This window comes from Trichechus manatus, unplaced genomic scaffold (genome assembly GCF_000243295.1).
Source record: "Trichechus manatus latirostris isolate Lorelei unplaced genomic scaffold, TriManLat1.0 scaffold00060, whole genome shotgun sequence".
NCBI classification, from domain to species: domain Eukaryota; kingdom Metazoa; phylum Chordata; class Mammalia; order Sirenia; family Trichechidae; genus Trichechus; species Trichechus manatus.
The window spans coordinates 6,547,472-6,559,321 of NW_004443996.1; positions in this window are offsets into that span (position 1 = coordinate 6,547,472).

Consider the following 11,850-nt stretch of genomic DNA (forward strand, 5'->3'; position numbering starts at 1 on the left):
AGTGATAAAGGGCATCCTTGTCTGGTTCCTGTTTTCAAGGGGAATGCTTTCAGTCTCTCTCCATTGAGAATAACATGGACTGTAGGTTTTGTATAGATGCTCTTTATTATATTCAGGAATTTCTCTTTTATTCCTATTTTGCTGAGAGTTTTTTTTTTTTTTTTTAATCAGGAATGGATGTTGGACATTATCAAATGCCTTTACTACATCGATTGAGATGACCATGTGATTCTTTTGTTTATGTTTTGGATTACATTCCTTGATTTTCTAATGTTGAACCATCCTTGCATACCTGGTATGAATCCCACTTGGTCATTTTGTATTTTTTTAAATATGCTGTTGAATTCTTTTGGCTATAATTTTTTTGAGAAGTTTTACGTCTGCATTTGTGGTGGATATTGGTATGTAATATTCTTTTTTGTGGTGTCTTTACCTGGCTTTGTTATCAGGGTTATGCTGGCTTCATAGAATGACTTTGGGAGTATTCCATCCTTTTCTATGCTCTGAAATAGTTTTAGTAGTAGTGGTGTTAACTCTTCTCTGAAAGTTTGGTAGAATTCTCCAGTGAAGCCATCCGGGCCAGGGCTATTTTTTTGTTGGAGTTTTTTTAATAACCTTTCCAATCTCTTGTTTTGTTATGGGTTTATTTAGTTGTTCTACTTCTGTTTGTGTTAATTTAGGTAGGTACTGAGTTTCTAGAAATTTGTCCATTTCCTCTAGGTTTTCAAATTTGTTAGAGTACAATTTTTCACAGTATTCTATTACGAACCTTTTTTTTTTGGTTGATTTTTTTTGTAATGTCATCTACCTCATTTCTTATTTGGGTTCTTTGCTTCCTCTCCTTTTCTTTTGCCAATTTGGCCAATGATTTGTTGATTTTGTTTCTTCTTTCAAAGGACCGACTTCTGATCTTATTGATTCCTTTGTTTCTCTGTTCTCTATTTCATTTATTTCTGCTCTAATCTTTATTATTTCCTTTCTTCTGGTGACTGTGGGCTTCTTTTGCTACTCTCTATTTGTTTAAGTTGTAGGGTTAATGTTTTGATTTTGGCCCTTTCTTCTTTTTGGATGTTTGCATTTATTGCTATAAACTGGCCTCTCAGCACTGCTTTTGCTGAGTCCCAAAGGTTTTGGTAAGATGTGTTTTCATTCTCATTGATTCTAGGAATTTTTAAAATTCTATCTTTGATTTCTTCTATTCCCCACTGGTTTTTAAGCAAGGTGTTATTCAGTTTCCACGTATTATTTTTTCCCTTGCTCTTCCTTTTATTGATTTCCAATTTTATGGCATAGTGATCAGAGAAAATGTTTTGTATTATTTAGATGTTTTAGATTTTGTTGAGGTTTGCTTTCTGGAGTAAAATGTGATCTATTCTAGAGAAAGTTCTGTGTGCATTGGAAAAGAATATATACTTTGCTGCTGTTGAGTGGAGTGTTCTGTATATGTCTATGAGGTCAAGTTGGTTGCGGCATTTAGACCTTCTGTATCTTTGTTGAGTTTCTTTCTAAACGTTCTGTCCTTCACTGAAAGAGCTGTGATGAAGTCTCCTACTTTTATAGTAGAACTATTTCTCTTTTCAATGCTGTTAGAGTTTGTTTTATGTATTTTGGAGCCCTGTCATTGAGTGCATATATATTTACTCTGGTTATGTCTTCCTGGTGAATTGACTCTTTAATCATTATATAATGTCCTTCCTTATCTTTTATGGTGGATTTGTTCTTCAAGTTTGTTTTATCAGAGATTACTATTGCTTCTCCTGCTCTTTTTTGGTTATTGTTCGCTTGATATATTTTTTCCATCCTTTGAATTTTAGTTCATTTTTGTCTTTGTGTCTAAGGTGTGTCTCTTGTAGAGAGCATATTGATGGGTTATTATTTTTTAATGAGTTCTGTCACTTTCTGTGTCTTTACTGGTGCATTTAAGTCATTTACATTCAGTGTGATTATCGATAGGTACTGATGTCATTTTTATGTCTTTTTTTTGTGGTATTGATCTACTCTTTGTTCCACTTTATTTTCTGTGCTGAGTTATTTTTGTTTGTGTATTTTATTTTCATTTCTTTTGTTGTTTTTGATTTTGTGTTTAGAGTCTTTTTGCTTTTCTTCTATTTTTTGTTTTGATGAGTAGGTTTCTTAAATTTCTTTGTGGTTACCTTGAAAATTATCTTTATTTTCCTAAGTTTAATCCAGTCTTTTATTTGTTGATATTGCCTTGTCTTCCTCTCCATATGAAAGTTCTATAACTACACCATTCATTTATTCCCCCCTTTTTGTTTTGATGTTGTCATCATCTACAGATTTGCATTTCTGGTTCCCTCTATTCAGTCTTTAAGCTTTGTTTTATTTTTGAGAATTCTTTATCTGGGTTGGTGTCTGACTGATGCTGTCCTGTGTCTTAACCTCAAGTTTTTGTCTCATGCTGTTGTTTCTCTATCTAAAGGACTTCCTTTAATATTTCTTGTAATTTTGGTCTGTTTTTTTCAAATTCCCTTGATTTCTGTTTATCTGTAAATGTCCTAATTTTGCCAGTTTTACTGGACACATAATTCATGGTTGGCTTTTTTTTTCTTTCTTTCAAGGTTTTATATATGTCATCCCATTGCCTTCTTTCCTGCACAGTTTCTGCGTAGTAATCAGAGCTTAGTCTTATTATTTCCCTTTTTTAGGTGACTTTTTTCTTTTCCTGAGCTGCTTTTAGGATTATTTCCTTGTCTTTGGTTTTGGAAAGCTTGATTATAAATGTCTTGGTAACTTTCTTTTTTAATTTATTTGAGACTAGAGAAGTTGTCTTCTTCATCTGTACTCTAGTTAAATCTTTTCCAAAGTGTGATCTGAGGACCACCTACATTACAGTCACTTGGGCTACCTGTTAAAGAAAGTAAATCTGAATCAAAATCTTAAGTGGTAAGGCTGAGGAATTTGCATTTTTGGTTAGTATTTTTCTGGGAAATTTATTTCCATTCTTTTATTTTTAACTATCTAGACTAGTGTAGTTTTGTTTTAATTAGAAATCTTCTATATAGTATGTAGCTGGATTAAACACCAACAACAACCTTAGAGTTAATGTGTGCACTCTACCTATTTACAATTTCTGTGACTTATGGTATATTTGGAATTATTTCTGTTACCTTCTTGTATTTTCTATTTATCTATGTTTTCTCTTTTTTCTCCTTTTCTTGCCTTTTGTTGGTTTGGTCAAATTTTCCACTTATCCAACTTTTACTCTTAACCACCAGGTACATGTCTGGTAATATCTTTGCCATATACAATTGCTTAGGATTTAACAATTTTGTCTTAAATTAACTAAAAAAAATTAGGAAATATAAAATGCAAAAGTTGGTTTAAAATCTCTTCCATACCTCCACCCTAAATATGTGTTTTATTTTACAGTAGCGATTTTCAGAAAGTGGTTCAGGGACCACTGATATCAGAATTATCTGGTAGTTGCTAAAATTGCAAATACCTGATGCCATCCAAGGCCTACTGAATCAGAATCTCTGAGAGGAAGGGTGCTTGGAATCTGTGTTTTAAAATAAGTTCCCAGGAGATTTCCAATGCATAATAGAGTCGGAGTAGCATTACACTAATGCCTAGCTCAGTACCTGGCACTTAGTTTCTCAGCAAATATTTTCTGGTATTATTTCAATTGAATTTCACATTTTGGATTACTTAAACTTGTGTTGTCTCTCCATCAGTGCAGGTAAAACAAAAAGAATATTTATAATTTGTCCCAGAATTTTCTGTGCTTATATCAAGAAAGTTCTATCTATATGTATAAATAAACAGCTGTATATGTACTATTCTTCATTTGGGAAAAAAATTATTACTCACTTTGTACCTATTGCATTTGTTTTTGATCATTGCTTTCTTCACTGAAGTAGAGGAAGAGAAGTATAGGGAAGTAACCATGTAGAGGGACATAGAAAGCCTTGGTAGGAGTTACCTTTAACAGTAATAAGGATGTGGATCCCTAAAATAGAGCAGGAAAATTTGATCTTCAAAACACTTTCCCAGTGTCATGGCCAGAATACCCCCACCCATCTCTACACCAGCTATCTTAGAAGCAGGAAGAGTATGGGCTTTAGAGGGTTTAAATCTAGTCTCCACCATATATTAACACTGTGTCCTCAAAATAGTTACTTACCTTATCTCTGCAAACAGCTTGTTCATATCTAAAACAAAAAATGATATTGCCTATTGCATTGGGTTGTTGTGAGCATATTGTGTACATGAGTACACCCAACAAATTATTCGGCATATAGTGTGCACTCAACTTATGCTGGTTTCCCTTCCATTTCTTCCATCCTGTCACTAGCAGAGGTTGGTTATTAACAAAAATTTTATACAACAATATTACTAGTCAGCCTCTTGCCATTGTGGATCCCCTGCATTTGCAATTTCTCAGCTAACCTTGTCTTCAGGCACATAAATTGATCATGTAGGGCCCTGGTGTGTCTGAAGATGGTGGTTGGCTCACACAGGAAACCAAGCTTCCGCTTGCTTCTTCAGATATGCAACCCTTTTTCTGGGGCTAATCAGAGGATGCAGGACTGAAAATGTATTTAGAATCTTGCTTATCTTCATCAGTGGGGGGAAGGCCAAAACCTATTGCCTTCAATTGCGACTCATAGCGACCCTATAGGACAGAGTAAAACTGCCCCATAGGGTTTCCAAGGAGTGGCTGGTGGATTTGAACTGCTGACGTTTTGGTTAGCAGCCAAGCTCGTAACCACTGTGCCACACGACAGGGAAAGGCAGATGATTGGAATAAGAATTTATTGAAAGACTGATTCAGAAAACCTTTAGCTGTTGTTCTCTTTTGTGAAGGTCAAGACATGAACTGAGCTAGACATGACCTTGTAGCCAAAATGAATTGTGTTGGTTGGCTGAGCCTCACAGCAAAAAGCAAAATGTTCATAGGTTTTACTGAGTTATGAACTGAATAAACAGGTTTTACACATACACACACAGGGAACTTAGTTTGAACTAGAGCCAAATCTTCTCTAAATGTTTAAAGCTATTAAACTGGAACTAAACCAGAACATTGAAACCTAACTAAGCCTAAATATGCCAAACATCTGTATCAACTGGTTTATTTCCTTGGTGGAGAAAAAGCAAAAATTCAAATTCAACGTTGGGACTAGGAGGCCTTACTGTAAATTATTGTCTCTTCTGTGGGCCTGACTGATGGGCAAAAATATGTGCATCAGCCAGGATGTCCTTCTCGTTACCCCTAATAGCTATGGCTAATTAACATGGGGTTTGTCACTTGGCATCAAAGATTTTTGATGCATCTTCCATGTACAAGAATGTTTGAAATGTATCTATCTTCTTTTGACATGTGTTCATCTATGCATCATATAGCTCCTTTTCTCTATCTTTAGATTTGAAAATCCGCTGAGTGCAGCAAATAAAAGCTCTCCCTAAGGGGCAGCTCATATTTGTTTTCTTGTTATTGGCACTTCTTTAACAGTTTACTCTCCTCAAGCTCTAGGATTTCAGTTCACAATTGGCTGTGGTTACTTTTTCAAAATAATATTGTGTTTTTTGTGAAAGATTACACAACAATTAGGTTCCCATTTAACAATTTCTTTACATATTGTTCAGTGACATTGATTACATTTTTCACAATGTGTCAGCATTCTCATTATTTCCATTCTTGTTGTTCCATTTCCATCTACCTAACTTCCCTGACCCCTCTTACCTTCTCATCTTTGTTTTAAGGTAAGTGTTGACCATTTGGTCTCATAGAGATGATTTTCCTTTTTTTGAAGAGCTCTGTACTCACTGGTTATATCGTTTATTTTATGAGCCAATCTGTTATTTAGCTGAAAGGTGACCTCTGGGAGTGGTTTCAGTTCCAAGTTTAAAGGGTATCTCAGGGTGACAGTCTCGGGGGTTCCTCTAGAAATATGGCCTTTCTTTAAGAATTTGAGTTTTGTTCTACATTTTTCTTCCATTCTATCCATGAGCATCTATTGTGTCCCTGGTAGGAATGGTCAGTAGTGGTAGTTGGGCGCTATCTATTTCTTCTGGTCTCAGGATAGATGAGGACCTTGTTTGTGTGGGCTCTTAGTGCTGTAGAGTAGTTTCTTTTTGAGTCCTTGGTTTCCTTCTTTTTCTTTTGTTCCAGACAAGTAGAGACCAATAGTTGTATCTTAGATGGCTGCTAACAAGCTTTTAAGAACACAGAAGCTACTCAACCAAACTACAATATAGAATATAAACTTTATGAACTATATTATGACAATTAACCAAGTCGTCCCAGAAAACTATGAGCCTAAACTTTCAAATCCAGTAAACCAATCCTGTGAGGTGTTTGGTTATGTCTAGAAAGTATTTGTAACTGTGTGTTCAATGTGCTTTTATATATGAATATATATGCACCACACACAAACATGTATATGCATATGCCTACAGATACAGCTATACATGCACATGCATATATTCAAATATGCCTTCCTATATATGTATATGCATACGTATCTACCTGTGTAACCATGCACATGTTTTGGTTGTTATCGGGATTTTTGCAAAATTGTATATGTTATAGCATTTACCAAAAATGTCCTTATTCTTGTGTGTCTTAGGGTAATCATTTACCTTGGTCAAGTTGTGCAGACTTCACTTGCATTTGGTATTGTCTTTCCATCACCAAAAATAACAGTGTCTACTCTCTAAAAGTCTGGTCTTGCAAAATTCTATCATGCGATGTCTGGCATCATTTCAATTACCAAGGCCATATTGTCCAATTAGTGATCCTTTTTCTTCGTTTCCTAGTTTCAAATTCCAATCACCAGTAATTATCAATGCATTTGATTGCATGTTTAATCAATTTCAGACCGCAGAAGTTGGTAAAAATCTTCAATTTCTTCATCTTTAGCCTTAGCGATTGGTGTGTAAATTTAAATAATAGTCATATTAACTAGTCTTCCTCATAAGAGTATAGATATTATCCTATCACTGACAGCCTTGTACTTCAGGATATATCTTGAAATGCTCTTTTCGACCATGAACATGACACCATTCCTCTTCATTTGTCATTCCCAGCATAGCAGATCATATGATTGTCTGATTTAAAATGGCCAATACCAGTCCATTTCAGTTCACTAACGTCTAGGATATTGATGTTTATCCATTTCGTTTCATTTTTGATGATTTCCAGTTTTCCTAGATTCATACTTCATACATTCCACGTCCGGATTATTAATGGATGTTTGCAGCTGTTTCTTCTCATTTTGAGTCTTGCCACATCAGCAGATGAAGGTTCCCAAAGCTTGATTCCATTCACATCAAGGTCAACTCTACTTTGAGGAGAAAGCTCTTCTCCAGTTGTATTTTGAGTGCCTTCCAACCTAAGGGACTCATCTTCCAGCACTATATCAGACAATGTTCTGCTATTCATAAGGTTTTCTCTGGCTAATATTTTCAGAAGCAGCCTGCCATGTCCTTATTCCTAGTCTATATTAGTCTGTAAACTCAGCTGAAACCTGTCCACCATGGGTGACCCTGCTGGTATTTGAATTATCAGTGGCAAAGCTTCCAGCATCACAACAATATGAAAGCCACCACAGTATGACAAACTGACAGACAACAACATAAATGGCGACTATACACTTGGACCTCACCAGATGGAATACACAAGAATCAAATCGACTATATCTGTGGAAAGAGATGATGGAAAAGCTCAATATTATCAGTCAGAGCAAGGCCAGGTGCCGACTGCAGAAGGAACCATAAATTGTTCCTATGCAAGTACAATTTGAAGCTGAATAAAATTTGAGCAAGTCCAGGATAGCCAAAATACGATTTTGAGTATATCCCACCTGAATTTAGAGAGTACCTAAGGAATAGATTGTACGCATTGAACACTAATAATGTAGACCAGATGAGTTGTTCAAAGACATCATACACAGAGAAAGCAAGAGACCATTAAAAAAAACAGGAAAGAAAGAAAAGACCAAAATGGATATTCTGAAGAGACTCTAAAACTTGTTCTTGAACATAGAGTAGCTAAAGTGAAAGGAAGAAATTATCACGTAGAAGAGCTGAACAGAAGATTTTAAAGGGCAGCTGGAAAAGACAAAGTAAATATTATAATGAAATGTGCAAGGACCTGGAGTTAGAAAACCAAAAGAAAAGAACATACTTGGCATTTCTCAAGCTGAACGAACTGAAGAAAAGATTCAAGCCTCAAGTTGCAATATTGAAGGATTCTATAGAGAAATATTAAACTACATAGGAAGCATCAAAAGAACATAAAATGAATACACAGAGTCATTGTACTTAAAAGAATTGGTCTATGTTCAGCAATTTCAGGAGGTAGCATATGTTCAAGAGCTGCTGATACTGAAGGAAGAAGTTCAAGCTGCACTGAAGGCATTGGCTAAAACAACTCTCCAGGAACTGACAGAATACCAATTGAGATGTTGATGTTTCAACAACGGATGCAGTGCTGGAAGTGCTACTCATTTACGCCAAGAAATTTGGAAGACAGCTACCTGGTAACCAACTGGAAGAGATCCATATTTGTGTCCAATACAAAGAAAGGTGATGCAACAGAATATGGAAATTATCAAACGATACCATTAATATCACACACAAGTAAAATTTTGGTGAAGATCATTCAAAAATGGTTCCTGCAGTCCAATGACAGGGAATGGCCAGAAATTGAAGCTGGATTCAGAAGAGGCTGTGGAAAGAGGGATATCCTTACTGATGTCAGTGGATCTTGGCTGAAAGCAGATTATACTAGAAACAATACCTGTGTTTTATTGACTATTTAAAGGCATTCTATTGAGTGGATAATAACAAATTATGGCTAACATTGCACAGAATAGGAATTCCAAAACACTTAATTGTGCTCACGAGGAACCTGTACATAGACCAAGATGCCATTGTTCGAAAGGGGATAGTGCACAGTTTAAAGTCAGGAAAGGTGTGTGTCAGGGTTGTATCATTTCACCATACTTATTCAATCTGTATGCAGAGCAAATAATCCAAGAAGATGACTATATGAAGAAAAACATGCCATCAGAACAGGAAGTTTCATTAACTACCTGCAGTATGCAGATGGCACAACCTTGCTTGCTGAAAGTGAAGAGGACTTGAAGCAGTTACTGATGAAGATCAGAGACTACAGCCTTCAGTATGGATTACACCTCAACATATAGAAAACAAAAATACAACTGGAGCAATAAGCAACTTCATGATAAATGGAAAAAGTATTGAAGTTGTCAAGGATTTCATTTTACTTGGATCCACTATCAACGCTCATGGAAGCAGCAGTTAAGAAATCCAATGACGCATTGCATTGGGCAAATGTGCTGCAAAAGACCTCTTTAAAGTGTTGAAAAGCAAAGATGCCACTTTGAGGACTAAGGTGCACCTGACCCAAGCCGTGGTATTTTCAATCGCCTCATATGTATGAGAAAGCTGGACAATAAATAAGGAAGACCAAAGAAGCATCGATGTCTTTGAATTATGGTGTTGGTAAAGAATATCGAATACCCTATGGACTGCTAGAAGAAGGAAATAACGTGTCTTGGAAGAAGTACAGCCACAATGCTCCTTAGAAGCTAGGATGGCCAGGATAAAAGTATCCTCATGTTATCAAGAGGGACCAGTCCCTGGAGAAGGACATCGTTCTTGGTGAAGTAGAGGGTCAGTGAAAAAGAGGAAGACCTTCAATGAGATGGATCCACACAGTGGCTGCAACAATGGGCTCAAAAATTTTGAAGATGGTGCAGGACCAAGAAGTATTTTTTTTTCTGTTGCACATAGTGTCACTATAAGTTGGAACTGACTGGATGGCACCTGATGGCAACAGTATTAAATTGTATGTATGTACCACAATTTGTTTATCCATTTATCCCTTCATGATCACTTAGGTTGTTTCCATCTTTTTGCTACTGTGAACAATGCTGCAATGAACATAGATGTGCATATGCCTGTTTGTGTCACTGCTATTAAATCTCTAGGTTATATACCTAGAGTGGGATTGCTGGATCATGTAGAATTTCTACTTCTAGCTTTCTGAGGAAGCACTGTACCATTTTCTATAGTGGATGTACCATTTTACAATCCCACCAGCACTGGATAACAGTTCCAATCTCCCCACAACTTCACCAGCCATTTGTTGTTTTCTGTTTTTTTGATCAATGCCATTTTTGCAGGGGTGAAATGGTAACCCACTGTAGTTTGGATTTGCATATCTCTAATGGCTAATGATCATGAGCATCTTTTCACGATTTTGTTGTCTGCTCGAATGTCCTCTTTGGTGAAGTGTCTGTTTAAGTTCTTTGCCCATTTTTTAAAGGAATTGTTTGTCTTTTTGTGGTTGAGTTGTTGAAGTTTTCTATATATTTTAGAAATTAAACCCTTATCAGACGTGTCATTTCCCAGTCTGTAGAATCGCTTTTTACTCTTTTGATAAAGTCTTTTTTTTTTTTTTAATTCTTTTTGCCAGGAGTCCTGGATTTTTTTTTATATATTTTTTTTATTGTGCTTTAGATGAAGGTTTACAGAGCAAATTAGTTTCTCTTTAAGCAAATAATACATATATTGTTTTGTGACATTGGTTGCCAATCCCATGACATGTCATCACTCTCCCCTTCTCGATCTTGGGTTCTCCATTACCAGCTTTCCTGTCCCCTTCTACCTTCTTGTCCTTATCCCTGGGCTGGTGTGCCCATTTAGTCTCTCTTTTTTTTTATAAGCCTGTCTAATATTTGGCTGAAGGGTGAACCTCAGAAGTGACTACTGTACTGAGCAAAAAGGGAATCTGAGGACCACATTCTCAGGGTTTCTCCAGTTTGTCAGACAAGTACATCTGGTTTTTTTTTTGTGTGTGTGAGTTAGAATTTTGTCCTATATTTTTCTCCAGCTGTATCTGGGACCCTCTATTGTGATCCCTGTCAGAGCAGTTGGTGGTGGTAATCTGGTGGAGGCTGTCGTAGTTGTGGTTTGTTAGTCCTATGGACTAATCTTTTCCTTGTGTCTTTGGTTTTCTTCATTCTCCCTTGCTCCAGATGAGGTGAGACAAGTCGAGTATCTTAGATGGCCGCTCACAAGCTTTTAAGACCCTAGATCCTACTCATCAAAGTAGGATGTAGAACATTTTCTTTATAAACTATGTTATGTCCACTGAGCTAGATGTTCCCCAAGACCATGGTCCCCAGGCCTCAGCCCAGTAACTCGGTCCTTAGATAGTTTGTATGCATCTATGGAGCTTCCATGACCTTGTCTTGGTCAAGTTGTACTGGCTTCCCCAGTATTGTGTACTGTCTTATCCTTCACCAAAGTTACCACTTATCTAGGGTCTTTTTAGTGTTTTTCCCTCCTAACCCCTCTCTTCCTTCGTAACCATCAAAGATTGTTTCTTTCTGTGTGTAAACATTTTCATGAGTTTTTATTATAGTGATCTCATATTTGTCCTTTTGTGACTGATTTATTTCACTCAGCATAATGCCCTCCAGATTCATTCATGTTGTGAGATGCTTCCCAGATTCATCGTTGTTCTTTATTGTTACGTAGTACTCCATTGTGTGTATGTATTATAGTCTGTTTACCCATTCATCTGTTGATGGACAATTAGGTTGTTTCCATCTTTTTGCTATTGTGAATAATTCTGCAATAAACATGGGTGTCCATATGCCTATTCGTGAGACAGCTCTTCTTTCTTTAGGATATATTCCTAGAAGTGGGATTGCTGGATAGTATGATATTTCTATTTTTGGCTTTTTAAGGAAGTGTCATATCTTTTTCCAAAATAGTTGTACTATTTTGCATTCCCACCAGCAGTGCATAGGAGTTCCAATCTCCCTGCAACCTCTCCAACATTTGTTATTT